Consider the following 15,475-nt stretch of genomic DNA (forward strand, 5'->3'; position numbering starts at 1 on the left):
AATAAATAAAATGTTTCATAATATAAATTAATAAGCTAAGAAAAAATTATGTTACATGTATTTAACACTATTAAGAGCTACTCTTGTTTGTTGAGATTTAAAGAACCTACAATTAAAATAATACATATTTCGCTCGACTTTTCTATGAACGTAAGCTTCACATTAGTTGCTATATATAAATTTCTTACCTTGTAGGGTCAAGAAGTTTCCTTACTCTATGATCTATTAGAAAAAGAAAATGGCCATGGAATTTGCAAAACAAAAACAAATGCCAGCCTCAAACACCACTGATAATAAGTATGAAAAAATGGGATTTCCATTCCCAAAGATGTTTCGACAATGAGATCACAGGTCAGATGTCAAACATTCGTCGAGTGGATAAATATAATACACTTCAGATAGTACAGAACGCACTTTTCCTTCATTTTCGTTTGCATAGCGGTTAAAATCTTGCAGGTCGTTATAATCTGTACTTGGAATACATTTCTTATATTTTATTCCTGAAGCAAACACCTGTTTAATGTCGGTCTGCAACATAAGCTCAGCTATACACTACCGTATGTTTACGCGCGTAAACTAACGATGTGAGTTTATGCGCGTCATGCAGTTCATGCATTGTGCATGAATTTACGCATATAAGCTGAGGAAAGCAGTTGCAGAATGGATCGATCGAAAGCAAAGTTTTAAGGGCGGGTACTACCAATGTTATATTGTTGAGAAAAAGAATAAAGAAAAGACGCTAAAGAAATAGGTATGTTTGGACAAGGAATAGGATTTTAATATTAGACAAGGAAGGATAATCCAACTTTCACTGATTATATCAAATTTTTATTTAGATTGTGATGGCTCAGTAGTAGAAGGTTCATCTCTGGTGCGTGAGGTATCTGGTTCGATCGCAGCTCGTATCAAATGGGCAGGGGTGTAGCCAGCAGGTTTGTGTAGGGGGGTCCGTCGTTTTTGAGGGGGGGCAGCTACAATGTACAAAGCCAAAAAAATGTGTTGCTGCTAGTGTTTTTGAGGCCTGAAAGAAAGGAAAATTTTGTTTTCCTTCTGGAAAACTAAAAACACTATTTTAGCTTCTTCTTCTTCTTCTTCTTCTTCTTCTTCTTATTATTATTATTATTATTATTATTATTATTATTATTATTATTATTATTATTATTATTATTATTATTATTATTATTATTATTATTATTATTATTATCCATAAATCATATTCAAGATAGTTTTTATTATGCTTAATCAAGAACTACTGTCCGGGACCAAACGCTATACTTTTGTGCATAACTATAAAGGTAACCAAGAAAGTTCTGTCTCTTTTCGTGGATGTCTGTGTTCAATTGGACCTCACACCGTGAGTTGAATGCGAGTGGAGATAAGGCGAAGGTCAATTGTTGGTGTGTATATCCAACCATACTACCTTGTTGTGGCAATTCAGATACACCGTAAAGACAGAGGGAACGGCTTGGGTACAAAACCTCGCGGCCAGAACCTCGCGGACCAAAACCTCGCGGCCCAAAATCTCGCCGGGCCGAAACCTCGCCTGGCCAAGACCTCGCCGCCCAAAACCTCGCGGGACAAAATCTCGCCGGGCCAAAACCCCGCCTGGCCAAAACCTCGCGGCGACAACCTCGCGGACCAAAACCTCGCCTGGCCAAAACCTCGCCTCCCAAAACCTCGCGGCCCAAAATCTCGCCGGGCCGAAACCTCGCCTAGCCAAAACCTCGCCGCCCAAAACCTCGCCTGGCCAAAACCTCGCCACCCAAAACCTCGCGGGCCACAATCTCGCCTTGCCATAACCTCGCGTCCCAAAATATCGCCATACCCAAAATCTCGCCTAACCAAAACCTGGTTGTAATGATCGCGCGACACAGAATCTCGCCTGGTCTAAATTAAGCGAGACGTAGTGTCGCCTGGGAAGAAATGTTGTCAGGATAAAACCTCTTCACGACGGTTTCTTCAATGTAGAATGTTCTATCGCCAGATTTACAAAACTTATTAGGTTTTGAAACTTGACATTTTGTATAAATCTTCTTGCTCCACAAGGGCACTAGCTCCAGATAAGACAATATTTTGCGAAATGCATGCCCTAAGGAGGAATGGAATGGAATGCCTTGAATGAATTTTGCCGTTCTCCAGATCTAAAAAAACTACTAAGCATAGAACCTTTACGTTTTGGTACAAATCTTCTCCTTGTACCATAAGAAGGTATGTTGCAAAATACTCCTCGTAAGGGAGTGTTGAAGTTTGGATAATTCTTGAACGTTGGCTTGATCTCAGGACCCACGAGGTTTTGGCGGCGAGGCTTTGTCCACGCGATGTTTTGGGTGGCCCTGTGTCATTTTCCTGTTTCACTTTTTATTATGTTTATTTGTCTCCAACCGTTTTCTGTTGGACTTCGCTTATCAAAATATTTCTAAAACTGGTTTACTGGTCCCAAAATCTAAAATTCAGAATGGGGGTGGGGCGACTGCCCTCCTGCCCCACTGGCACCTCTGTCTAGCGGCTGCAATATGAAGCTATTCCACGCCCTTTCATATGGTTTTAGTTACATTTACTTCGGACTCTTGACTGCGAAGACATTAGGTTTTTAAATAAAATTAATTTGCTGAGCAAAATTGAACTTTATTGAAAATGAACTTGGATTCATTGTCCTCTGAACGTCCTAAATATTACTTTACTTCAATAAATTATTGACTTAAAAAACAACCAATTACATAGGCTTGCAGAAAATATTCTAAAGTTAGCACAACATGAAGTCTCCTTCAAACATTACTTTTGAAGCAATGGTTTTAAATGCAGGTACTATCAATGTTGTGTTGTTGAGAAAAAGAATAAAGAAATAGACATATTTGGACAAAGAAGTGGCTAATATTTAACAAGGCAAGAAAGAATAATCCATCTCTCACTGATTATATCAAAACTTTATTTAGATCGCGGTGAGTCAGTAGTAGAGGGATCATCTCTTGCGAGTGGAGTCTCTGGTTCGATCCCAGCTTGTGCAAAATGGGTTTTGTGGTTGACAAACACCGCGTGCGTGAGTTTTCTCGGATTGTCCCGTTTCCTCCTATTATTTTTACATTTCTCCTCTTTAGTGATGAGCGCAAGAGTCTTTGTCTTGCAGTTTTTACAAGAGTCTTCACCAAGAGCAAAACCAGGAATCCCGATGCAAGACCAAGACCAAGACCAAGATCAAGTGTGCCAGTGCAAGACCAAGACCAAGACTCGGTGTGCAAGACCAAGACCACCTGGGTCTTGGTCTTAGTCTTGCATTTGCTCATCACTACTCCTCTTCGTTCATGTCATCGTCGCCCTCTTCTGTACCCTACATAGTAGCCTAAGCGTGGAACGTAAAATTCGAAGATTTAATTTTCTTTTATTTAGAACATACAATGTAACAAGACTAATTAACATATGTAATTTTTATACTTGCGAAAGTCTTCTATTCTGTACTTTCCTCCTGGAGATGTATTTTGGCGAATAATCTTCGCAAGAAATACTCAAAGTTTACATAGAAAAAATAAAACTGGGAGTAGGCGGCTTCAGCCTTTAATCAGGGGTTACTTTCCACCGGTCCAAAATATAGCTTAGAGAGGAAATTATTACTACTGCCACCTCCTACTTTCTAATTTTAGGTAAATATCCTATAAAGGTAGATGCTGGAATTAATTTCTTGTCGGAAAATAAATTGCGAACAATGGCGGATCCGCTTCATTCGCTTCACTCAGTAAGGCTTAGCTTTTTCTTTCTTTCTTTTCTTTTTTCTTCCTTTCTTTTTTTTGTTTTGTTTTTAATCGCTGGACGTTTTGGGGGGCTTGAAGCTTACACACATAGGACTTACTAACATTATTTTTTTTTTTAAAAAAAGAAATCCTGAAATTTGGCTAGGCTTCAGCCTAAAAGCCCCAAACCCCGTAAACTTTCCAATGATTACGGTTGGATGATATTCTTGGGCACAAAGAGCTACCAAGGGAAATCAGTTCACGGGGATTTTTTTTTTTTCGTTCCTGAGTTGACATTTTTGTTGGATATATGCTAAAAAATCAGAATATGGTTCCTGTGCCGGTCCAGAAAATACACAATATCGATAAATCATACTAAGTACTGATACCAGTACCATGATTCTAATATCAATATTTGTAGATTTCATGCAGTTTTGTGTAGGAAGTGAAATGTATAAATACTGAAGGGAAAACATTGCACAGAAACATTATGTTCCTATGTTCAACATATTTTTTGTATGTGGTGCAAAGTATCCTGACCTATGATGTTACTTTGCACCAAAGTTTATATTATAGTAATCACGGCCATCGTGAATGTTTACAAATGCACTTGCACGAATGTTTTCCTTATATATCTAGCTATTATATGTTTAAAATATAATGTTCTAAATCATTACGTTTATAAATTACATGCGATTTTCTTTAAAATTCATTACATCTGCTGCAAAGTAACCCCGTCTTACGGTACTGGATGATCTTTGTCTTAAACAATATCACCTACTCACGAAGCTGTATACATTTCTTGGAAAAGCAATCAGAACGAACATAATGTTTCTGTGCATTCACTTTACGGTATCCAAAGAAAACATTTTATCTGCAGCTATAACGCCTACAGGTAATCTATTATTGAAATCTAGGCCCTGATCTAGGACGGGCTCCTGGGAGGGAGGGGCAGTGAAAGATTTTTGCGATGGTCTGCCAGTGGGGAGCGGCGAATGACCTTTCGTCCCGTGCTGCAGAGATTTCTTTGAATTTAGTGCAGGTGTCTTCTGTGGTGCGTATTGTATTCAAATTTTAAAAAGTGGATCAAAGAATTTTCCACATAAGAAATATATACCATATAGGCCTATTACAAAGAGTATTATTGCTGGAATTTTAAACGAAATTTACTAAACTAATTTCGTGCAAATTACTAACTCAATCCTTTATATAAATTTTATATCTCTCTTTATTGTTAATAATTATAAGAAACAATATGTTGAAAGTTACTGTTGAAAATAACACTTTTTGAACCTTGTCACCGTTATCACTCTTACAATTTTCTCTACGAGACGAGAAAATTTTCGAGTCTCGTGAGCAACACTAGTTCATCCAAGTCTTAGATTTCAAACATCATTTCAGTGCTAAATGATCCGTATATAAAACCTATAAATTATAAAAGTAATTATACGATCACAATGAAGAGCATATAGGAACGCCTAAGATATTCAAATCATTACACAATATACTCCAATAAGAAATATGGTTTAAATATTGTTAAATTACATCCTTCTTAGACTTCTCTCCTGATGCAGAAGGATTCTGAGAACTATTAGATAAGGGAATACATTTTATACTTAAATTTACAAAACGAGACGAGATGTGAATCCTCGAGAATCCAGACAAGAAAGAAGTTTTCGAGAATTTATACAAGACGAGATGGTGTGATCACCAGTGGGAACTGGCAAGTCATCTAATTTAGATTCCAAATTAATATAGAGGTTTCCCTTTCACAAACCTCGTTAAACTTAATCAGTCAATTAAGCTTTATTAAGCTGAACGAATGTAACTTATGCGTCCACATGTAAACGTTTATTTACAGATATTTCTCTCGAAGATGGTTTGAATTATGTTGTCCAAATTTAGCGCTATCATAATGATCGTGTATCTGGTTTCAAAATTAACTAGATAAAAGGCCCATTTAAGAGCTGTATGTCAACTTGACATCGAACAACTTGCACCAAATTTACTTAAAGCTGGCCATTTTTCACTTCCATTCTTGGCAATTTGCCGAACAGGTAATTTTGTCACCGAAAATTTTGTCACAGTAATTTCGTCAGTGGTAATTTTTTCACCAAAATATTAGCATATAGGTAATTTCGTCACCGGAAAATTTTACACAGTAATTTTGTCATCGGTAAATTTATCACCACAGCATTAGCATATAGGAAACTTTGTCACGAAATTTTTTCCCCTTTGTTGAACTAGGTATAAACAAAGTTAACGACCAAAACAGCTTATTTATCTTAATCAAACTTGGAAAATAATTTAGTTGGTGTTATATTGTCATTTTGAATTTATTCCTACATCCATATTAATATATGTATCTGTATACGAAAAACAACGTATCAGTCTCGGTCTTGTTTCGATCAATATTTGCAGCTCCTTCCTGACAAAGCGGTTAGCGTACGTACCTTTGGCGTGGTAGACCCGGGTTCGTTTCCTTGCAGGTTATGTGCTTCGGATCCCACGTTAAGCTATAGTTCGCATCTGATGTGGCCCCGCTGATATAGTCGCAAGAGCCTGAGCAACAGGAAATTTGTTTGAGATATCCTCGGTACCGAAAACCAACATTAAACCCCAATAAATAAATTCCAACACTTTGCATTACATTATACTTGAATAGCCAGAGCACATGTCTTTGAAGCATGGGGTTCCAGGTTTGAATCTTGGTGGGAGATCATTAAAAAGTTTCAACTCATAACGGTAGCTTACATTCCATCTTAAACCGTACGGCGACATCTCGTACAGCTTTGATGTTGAAAAGGGACGCTAGATTCCAAGCCAACCAACTATGCAATTTATATTTTGATATTTTAACAAATACTCTGGTTTAATCTGATAGTTTTCCTTTTCCCATGATCTTGCCTTATACTGAAATTCTAATCTCTACCAATCGCTGCTCTGTTGAGTGAGCTGTCGGCTCGACTCGATAGTGAATGAGCTGTAAGCCGACCCGCTCGAGCCGTTCAGAACCCTAAACCCGAGCCGAGCAGTTTTGAACTTGTTTGGCCGGCGCTCTCTAACTTGTAAGGATTTTTGGTTCGAGCCCAAATACTTGCTCCTCCAGAAATCAGACCCAGAACCACGTGAATAATGCCTTCCCTCCTAGACTTCACGACTACCGAAGTCAACAGTCAACTCGCTTTTAGTATTTAGATACAAATCGCCTATCTTTCATGTATATACACGGTGTTGTAATAATAATAATAATAATAATAATAATAATAATAATAATAATAATAATAATAATAATAATAATAATAATAATAATAATAATAATAATAATTTGTAGTAGCAGTAAGTATCATCTATATATATAAAAGAGAACGTACAAATCCTTTGTTAGCTCATCACGCTAATACGGCTGAACCAATTTCTTTCATTTTTGGGGGGTTATTAAGATTTGGACCCTAGATGGTTTTTATCATATCACTTTAATTTTCAATTACCAGTGTCTTGAGATAATTGACCATTCAAGTGTCCATAACGTACAAATCCTTTGTTAGCTCATCATAGCTAAATCTAACCGTATTTATATGCAACCCACATGACCGTGTCACTCGGCGGGTTAACATAAATGACAGGCGATATAATGTTAACATTTACTCCAATCTTCTATGGTTTTTATCATATCACTTGAAAGCGAAAAAGTAAAAATTATCTAAGTAACAAAGTTTATTGCGTTCCAGGGTGACCGCAGCGAAGCGGGGTGAACGCTGCTAGTTGATAATAATTATATTGTCAATGTAGGATATCTGAAGAAAGTATTTGAAACTACACACAACATTGGGCTCGATTTGGCTCGACTTGACTCAAATTCGAGTCGAGTTTAGAGCCGAGTTGGAGGAAATTTTTCGATTCGAGTTTTCGAGTCGAGCTCAAATATGTCTGTTTCGAGCCGAGTTGAGTTTCAATGAAAACTCGCTCGAACTCGCTCGTGCCCATTCTTAACTGTCTCTCGTTCACGGTTTTGTTTAGGACTCTCAAGTAAGGCTCGATCGATATGTTGTATCTCGGTCTAGTTTCGATTTACTAAAGTCTGTCTCGTCTCGAAATTTAAAGAGGAGAAACATGATACTTAGAGTAATCTCGGTCTCGGCATCACCATTAGAATATGTTACGTATGTTCAAGTTTAATTCTAGAACGCTTGGAGCAATTTCAACGAAGTTTGATACACATATGACATACAATCACAATAATATTGTAGGGCAAGATATCTCCGGTCTCCCTAGCGGTGGATAAAAGGGTGACGTATAAATAATCGAGAACGACCTACATTCATGTCGAATACACATTTTTAAAGAGTCACTATATTGATTGTTGAGAGTCCAGGTGACATTTAAGCTCAAGTTTAGTCTAATAGAACAATAGATCTCCGTAGAACCTTATGCTAACTGTTAGAAATGAATAGAACTATTGAACCTACCAGAAATTTTGAAAACAAATAAATTGCACGTCAAATATACATTTCAAATATTTTGAATAAACTTTTATTCTTCCGTGTATACAGTTCAAAGACTAAACCATATTCGATTACCGATTAAAGAAAGAAAAAAAAAACGAAAAAAATCATAATTTAACGTCAAACCATTAAGGTCTTTCGGCTGAAGGAGGTGAATGATTAATGAAAGTGAATGATGATGATGAAAAATTAAACTTTGTGCTCTCCTACTCTGAATCAAACCTGGAACCACGTACAACAAAGGAAATACGCGCTAATCACTACACTAGCAGAGAAAATTGCTTATTGCACTCTTTCGAGTACAAAGGCTATATGACACGGTGACCTTCAATTTAAGGTAGAACCATAAGCACCGCAATACGATCAAATTTCAAGGCTCTCCTCATCAGGACTCCAACCCAGGACACGGTGTAAGGAAGGCGCAAGTGCATGATTGTAAATATTTTGCCGTAATTTAAATGTGTTATACGGAGTATTCATATAGTTTTTGGCCAAGAAGAAGAAAAGAAAAGTAAGCTGTTGTAGTTTTATTCATTGCTTATAGCATTGTTTCAAATTCTTTAGAAATAAATAAATAATAATAAAAATAAAAAACTTCCACTGAAATCTAGTTACATAAATCTAGTTTCATACTATCCTTCGATATGGACAAGAAACCCATGTGCAAAAATCCTGCTGCTCTGTAACAATAGATAGCAATTTCCAAGAATTGTCTCACTTCCCTCTATGCTCTGTACCTTCAACCATAAAATACAAGCATCATATGATCACTGCATCTTTCGGAATGATGGGAGAATTTTGAAAACGCTACGACTCATTCAGAGCTTACGAAGCAGAGATGGGTATTTTTGCTAACTCTCACTCACACTCACCTACCAAAATCTTCCTTTTCAATGCTGCACATGGAATGCGTTTCTTATGTTCTTGTCTCTGAAGCAAATGAGTCCACGTAAGCGCGAAGCGAGTGCGGGCTTGCGATCACACTCACTTCTCTCAACTGTGATCGCGCTCACTTGGGCTCGCGATCACACTCACTTCTCTCAACTGTGATCGCGCTCACTTGGGCTCGCGCTCAGTAATCTTAACTGTACTCGCACTCACTAATCGTAACTGGGCCCGCGCTCACTTCTCTCTACTGGACTCGCGCTCACTCGCGCTCGCGCTCAGTTTTCCCAACAGAGCTCGCGCTCACTTGGGCTCGCGCTCATTTTTTCAACTGGGCTCGCGCTCACTCGGGCTCACGCTCACTAATCTCAAGTGGGCTCGCGCTCACTCGGGCTCGCGCTCACTTTTTTCAACTGGGCTCGCGCTCACTCGGGCTTGCGCTCACTAATCTCAAGTGGGCTCGCGCTCACGCTCACTTCTTTCAACTGGGCTTGCGCTCACTCGGGCTCACGCTCACTAATCTCAAGTGGGCTCGCGCTCACTCGGGCTCGCACTCACTTTTTTCAACTAGGCTCGCGCTCAATAATTGAGCGCGAGCTCGGTTGAGTGCGAGTGCCGAGCTCACGAGAGCCGGGCTCGCGAGTTTGGACACCTATGAAAGACGCCCCTACAATACAGATTTCAATATATTAGTCAATATAGCTGATTTTTCCTTTTTAAGCATTAAAAATCTCTGCGAGCATCCCTTGCGGGATTCGAACCCGCGACCTTTGGATTAGAAGTCCAACGCGCTATCCTCTGCGCCAAAGGGACACGCTGTATAAGTTGCTTAAGCTTTGATTTTATTCCAATAGAAAAGAGAGGAATATAAATTTATGGTCTTTGCAATTTTAAACCTATAATGCATACTTTCCGTGATTAAATGCTTAAAATAGCATAACTGTATGTTATCTCGTCATATATCGGACAGATGGTGGCCAGCATTTATTAACAAGTAGAACTAGTAGTAGTAGTAAGACGAGTAGGAGAAGTAGAAGTAGGAACGGGTTAGAAGCGCCGCAGGGGTTGGTTGGGTTCTGTTCTACACATAAGTCAGGCCCCCGTCTGTCCAACATAACCTGTTATCTCCAACTGGAACATCTACCACCACTATAAGTGAGAGTAATTAAGTCTTACATAATAAAACTAAAAGTTCATTGTTATTACACAACATACAATTCAAACAAAATATGCTATTTGTTCATAACATACGAAACTGTAAATTAACTGAGGATTCAACCCTATAACCCAAGTTCTTATAAAATTGATCAGGAAAGGAATAAGACTGCCTCTTGTAGAAATTAAGTTGAGTTGATTTTGAGTTTAACGTCCCTTTTCAGCAGCGAGGATATATGAGACGTGCAGCTACTGTTTAACGTGGAGTCCGAACCACATGAGCTCCCGCCGGCAATCGAACGCGGGTCTCCCCCGCCAAAAGCGCGGAAGCTAATATTTCACAAATGAATGACACTTTGACAGTACATATGGCCCACTCATAACTGTAGGAAAAATATAAAAGTGAACCATGCTATATGTCGAAATACTTACAATTCGATAAATTCTCTGGGAACAGTGACAGCTTAGAAAGTTTAGTTTTAATGTAATACAGGCAGCATATGAAATAATCTTAATGTGTACACAAAAAGCAATAATTTATAGTAAACGAAAACAAACACAACGAATATGTTGTGATATTTTTAAGTTTTCTTCTTTTGTTAACCAGAAGGATACAAATAAATAATCACACAAATATCCGTTCTTTATTCATGTGTTCTAATTACTTGACAAACAATCATTACTTAAAAGTCATCGGCATTAAAAACACATAATTCATGATACCATGTACTGCAACCCACACATTGTGCCCAATTCTCATCGTCAGGATTCACGTTGTATTCAACTTTACATATGGAGCAAGCATAGTTGTCATTGCCTTTGCGCAAGGATTGGAGTATGCTTCGAAGGTTTGTCAGTTCGGCCAAGAAAATAAAACATTACGAGTGCTCATCTTGTTGGCCTAAGGGCGCGATTACTTTTTTCGAAGTCCATCTGGAGAGATGACAATTGTTCCACGTGCATTTAAACATGTTTTTGCAGCCATTTTCCTTTGAGACGAATCTCTACGTTTTATAGGCGTACAGGTCAAGTCATGGAAAGTAATAGGGGTCATTCCATATGAAATCAACAAATCAAGGTGCTCACGTGTTTTAGATTTTCTCCAAATTTTGTACAAATGTTGTGGTATCCAAACATAGCACACTTGTCAAATTTTACAGCTCTACCTAAAAGGGAACTGCTGTAGGAAGCATTCGAAGTTTGGGGATATTGTGCAAAAATCACCTAAGTCCGCCTTCGACTTAAAGTACTGAAACTGCTAGATCTCTGGAGATATTGAAGCTATTTGAAAATGGTTTTCACTAAAACAATCTTAGAATCTGTAGCAATTAAAACATTGTAGTAATAAACTTCCCAAGTGGGCTCAAGCATATGAATTTCAGCATCAAAGGGGAAAAAAGAAGAAGAAATAATGTCAAAATTTTTTCAACTATTTCTGAAAAAGGCCCACCTAACATCAACCTAAATTTTTTACAATAAGTAGCTCTGGTGTTCCTCTTGAACATAGAAAAAAATTAGAATGGTGCTTTTTGGTATGTTCAAGAAAACAAATTATGACAATGTAAGTTGAGGGCGGATTTAGGCACTTTCGCACAAAACCACCAAATTTCCAATGTCTGTTTCCAATTTTCTGTGTTGAAAATTTTTATAATTGTCAAGACTAAGGTGATTGACTTATTGAATTGTGCCAGAAATTTGAAACTTCAAATACCATTGCTAAAAGGACTCAAATTGTGTCATTAGTTCCAAACTCATGGAAGACTATAAAACCTACTGAAACATTTCAAACAACCGAGTATCTCGTTTGTGCATTTAAAGAATTGATTCACTCATAAGATATAAGTACAAACAATAGATTCAAACTGACAGAACACAAATGGAGACAATGATTAAAGATACAGACGACTTCATTGAGATTTTGGTAGGAACAGAATGACAAATTACCGCAGCATCACTTCATAACCAAATCCCAGAGCAACTACTTCAAATACACACAATAGAGACTTTGGATAACAAATCATGCTCAATTATAGTTGATTTTGCTGAAAACTACACCTGTATTATTCAAGATGAAGTTTAATAGTAGCTCTTTACAAACATTCAACTCAACTGTGCAACATCCTAAGAGATCCTGTAACTTCTGCTATCAAATGTTTCATTATGTTGTGACAATGATGTATTAAAGCACGATACAGTTACATTTTATGTTTATCAAGTTATTGTTTTGTAGTATGTTAACGATGTTTTTCCCTAAATTAAACACGTTATCTACTTTGCAGATGGGTCAGCAACCCGATATAAAGACTATAAAAAAAACTTTGTCAACTTATACTTGCACGAATGATTTTGGACTCACTTGTTCGTGGAACTATTTTGCCACAAGTTACGGCAAAAGTGTTTGTGATGACATAGTTGAGACACTGAAATATCTAGCGAGACTTGCTAGTTTACAGAGGCCACTGGATGACCGGATTGTTACTGTTGCCGATTTCTTCGAATTTTCTCAAAATACAACCAATGTCAAACTATAACCAACTATAACCAAACGCTTTTTTACGCTGGAATATGTTGGAAACCTTTGTCCAATGCTTCAAAAGAGACTGGAAAACCAACAACGTTGCAAGCGACGCGTGAAATTCATCATTATGAACACATCAGCCTGTTGAAACTTGAAGTCAGTCGTGTATCCTCTTCAGAGAAACATTAACTTTAAATAATTCAGTAGAATCGAAAGACATTAATCTTTCATGTGAGCAATTTATTGCGTGTATTTCTGAAGAGAAATGGTGGATTGGAAAAATAGTTGAGAATTCACAGGACTTCGAGACTAATGTGAATTTCCTTCATCCCCATTGACCCACGAAAATGTTTTTCTAGCCAAAAACACCTGACACATGTTGGATTACATACGAAAACTGCATTATTAATATTGGAGTAACCAGTATTGCAACTGGTACTGGCAGAAATTACAGCATTTCTGAAGAAGAAATTAAAGCTACTGAGAAGACCTTCTCTAAAATTGGTGATAAGAAATCTTAGTCTCAATATTTCAAATTGCTTACAATCAATCAAACATGTAAATGTTATTTGTGTATTATATAACGATAATTCACTATTGTTCAGTGTTTTTTTTTTTATTCTTAAATCAAATAGCACTATATGGGCTGCGTATGTTTTAAAACCACTTTATAAATTGCATTTAAGGAAGAGTTCCTTCTTGCTTTTTATTATTATTATTATTTATTATTTCATAAGAATCATCAACCATGGTAGAGGAACATACTTCGCCATGCAAGTCGTATTACTAGAAAATTAAATATGAGACTTTAATTATGTTTTTTTCCTTCAACACATCAAAAAACAACGATAATAATAAATAGTCTTAACATCTATATGATTGCTCATTGGATGTTTTCTTTAGAATAGAGAGTAATTAAAGTATTGAAACAAATGTGACTTCCCATTGAGAACATCTGAGAAACATTAAGTTTCCTTGTTAGAAATCAGGATGAGTATTGAGGCATAGAGAATATCTGATAAATGCAGCATAAACAAAAGACGCCCTTACAATACAGATTTCAATATATTAGTCAATATAGCTGATTTTTCCTTTTTAAGCATTAAAAATCTCTGCGAGCATCCCTTGCGGGATTCGAACCCGCGACCTTTGGATTAGAAGTCCAACGCGCTATCCTCTGCGCCAAAGGGACACGCTGTATAAGTTGCTTAAGCTTTGATTTTATTCCAATAGAAAAGAGAGGAATATAAATTTATGGTCTTTGCAATTTTAAACCTATAATGCATACTTTCCGTGATTAAATGCTTAAAATAGCATAACTGTATGTTATCTCGTCATATATCGGACAGATGGTGGCCAGCATTTATTAACAAGTAGAACTAGTAGTAGTAGTAAGACGAGTAGGAGAAGTAGAAGTAGGAACGGGTTAGAAGCGCCGCAGGGGTTGGTTGGGTTCTGTTCTACACATAAGTCAGGCCCCCGTCTGTCCAACATAACCCGTTATCTCCAACTTGAACATCTACCACCACTATAAGTGAGAGTAATTAAGTCTTACATAATAAAACTAAAAGTTCATTGTTATTACACAACATACAATTCAAACAAAATATGCTATTTGTTCATAACATACGAAACTGTAAATTAACTGAGGATTCAACCCTATAACCCAAGTTCTTATAAAATTGATCAGGAAAGGAATAAGACTGCCTCTTGTAGAAATTAAGTTGAGTTGATTTTGAGTTTAACGTCCCTTTTCAGCAGCGAGGATATATGAGACGTGCAGCTACTGTTTAACGTGGAGTCCGAACCACATGAGCTCCCGCCGGCAATCGAACGCGGGTCTCCCCCGCCAAAAGCGCGGAAGCTAATATTTCACAAATGAATGACACTTTGACAGTACATATGGCCCACTCATAACTGTAGGAAAAATATAAAAGTGAACCATGCTATATGTCGAAATACTTACAATTCGATAAATTCTCTGGGAACAGTGACAGCTTAGAAAGTTTAGTTTTAATGTAATACAGGCAGCATATGAAATAATCTTAATGTGTACACAAAAAGCAATAATTTATAGTAAACGAAAACAAACACAACGAATATGTTGTGATATTTTTAAGTTTTCTTCTTTTGTTAACCAGAAGGATACAAATAAATAATCACACAAATATCCGTTCTTTATTCATGTGTTCTAATTACTTGACAAACAATCATTACTTAAAAGTCATCGGCATTAAAAACACATAATTCATGATACCATGTACTGCAACCCACACATTGTGCCCAATTCTCATCGTCAGGATTCACGTTGTATTCAACTTTACATATGGAGCAAGCATAGTTGTCATTGCCTTTGCGCAAGGATTGGAGTATGCTTCGAAGGTTTGTCAGTTCGGCCAAGAAAATAAAACATTACGAGTGCTCATCTTGTTGGCCTAAGGGCGCGATTACTTTTTTCGAAGTCCATCTGGAGAGATGACAATTGTTCCACGTGCATTTAAACATGTTTTTGCAGCCATTTTCCTTTGAGACGAATCTCTACGTTTTATAGGCGTACAGGTCAAGTCATGGAAAGTAATACGGGTCATTCCATATGAAATCAACAAATCAAGGTGCTCACGTGTTTTAGATTTTCTCCAAATTTTGTACAAATGTTGTGGTATCCAAACATAGCACACTTGTCAAATTTT

General features: G+C 37.3%; 2 non-coding genes across 2 annotated transcripts; both read right to left on the reverse strand.

Annotated features, from left to right (window-relative positions):
- Positions 1 to 9,852: 9,852 nt before the first annotated feature.
- TRNAR-UCU (transfer RNA arginine (anticodon UCU)) lies at positions 9,853 to 9,925 on the reverse strand. Its single transcript has one exon. It is a non-coding gene; the product is annotated as a tRNA-Arg (tRNA).
- Positions 9,926 to 13,904: 3,979 nt separating this feature from the next.
- TRNAR-UCU (transfer RNA arginine (anticodon UCU)) lies at positions 13,905 to 13,977 on the reverse strand. Its single transcript has one exon. It is a non-coding gene; the product is annotated as a tRNA-Arg (tRNA).
- Positions 13,978 to 15,475: the final 1,498 nt, after the last annotated feature.

Source organism: Thermobia domestica, chromosome 7, assembly GCF_964235325.1.
Source record: "Thermobia domestica chromosome 7, izTheDome1.hap1.1, whole genome shotgun sequence".
Classification (NCBI taxonomy): domain Eukaryota; kingdom Metazoa; phylum Arthropoda; class Insecta; order Zygentoma; family Lepismatidae; genus Thermobia; species Thermobia domestica.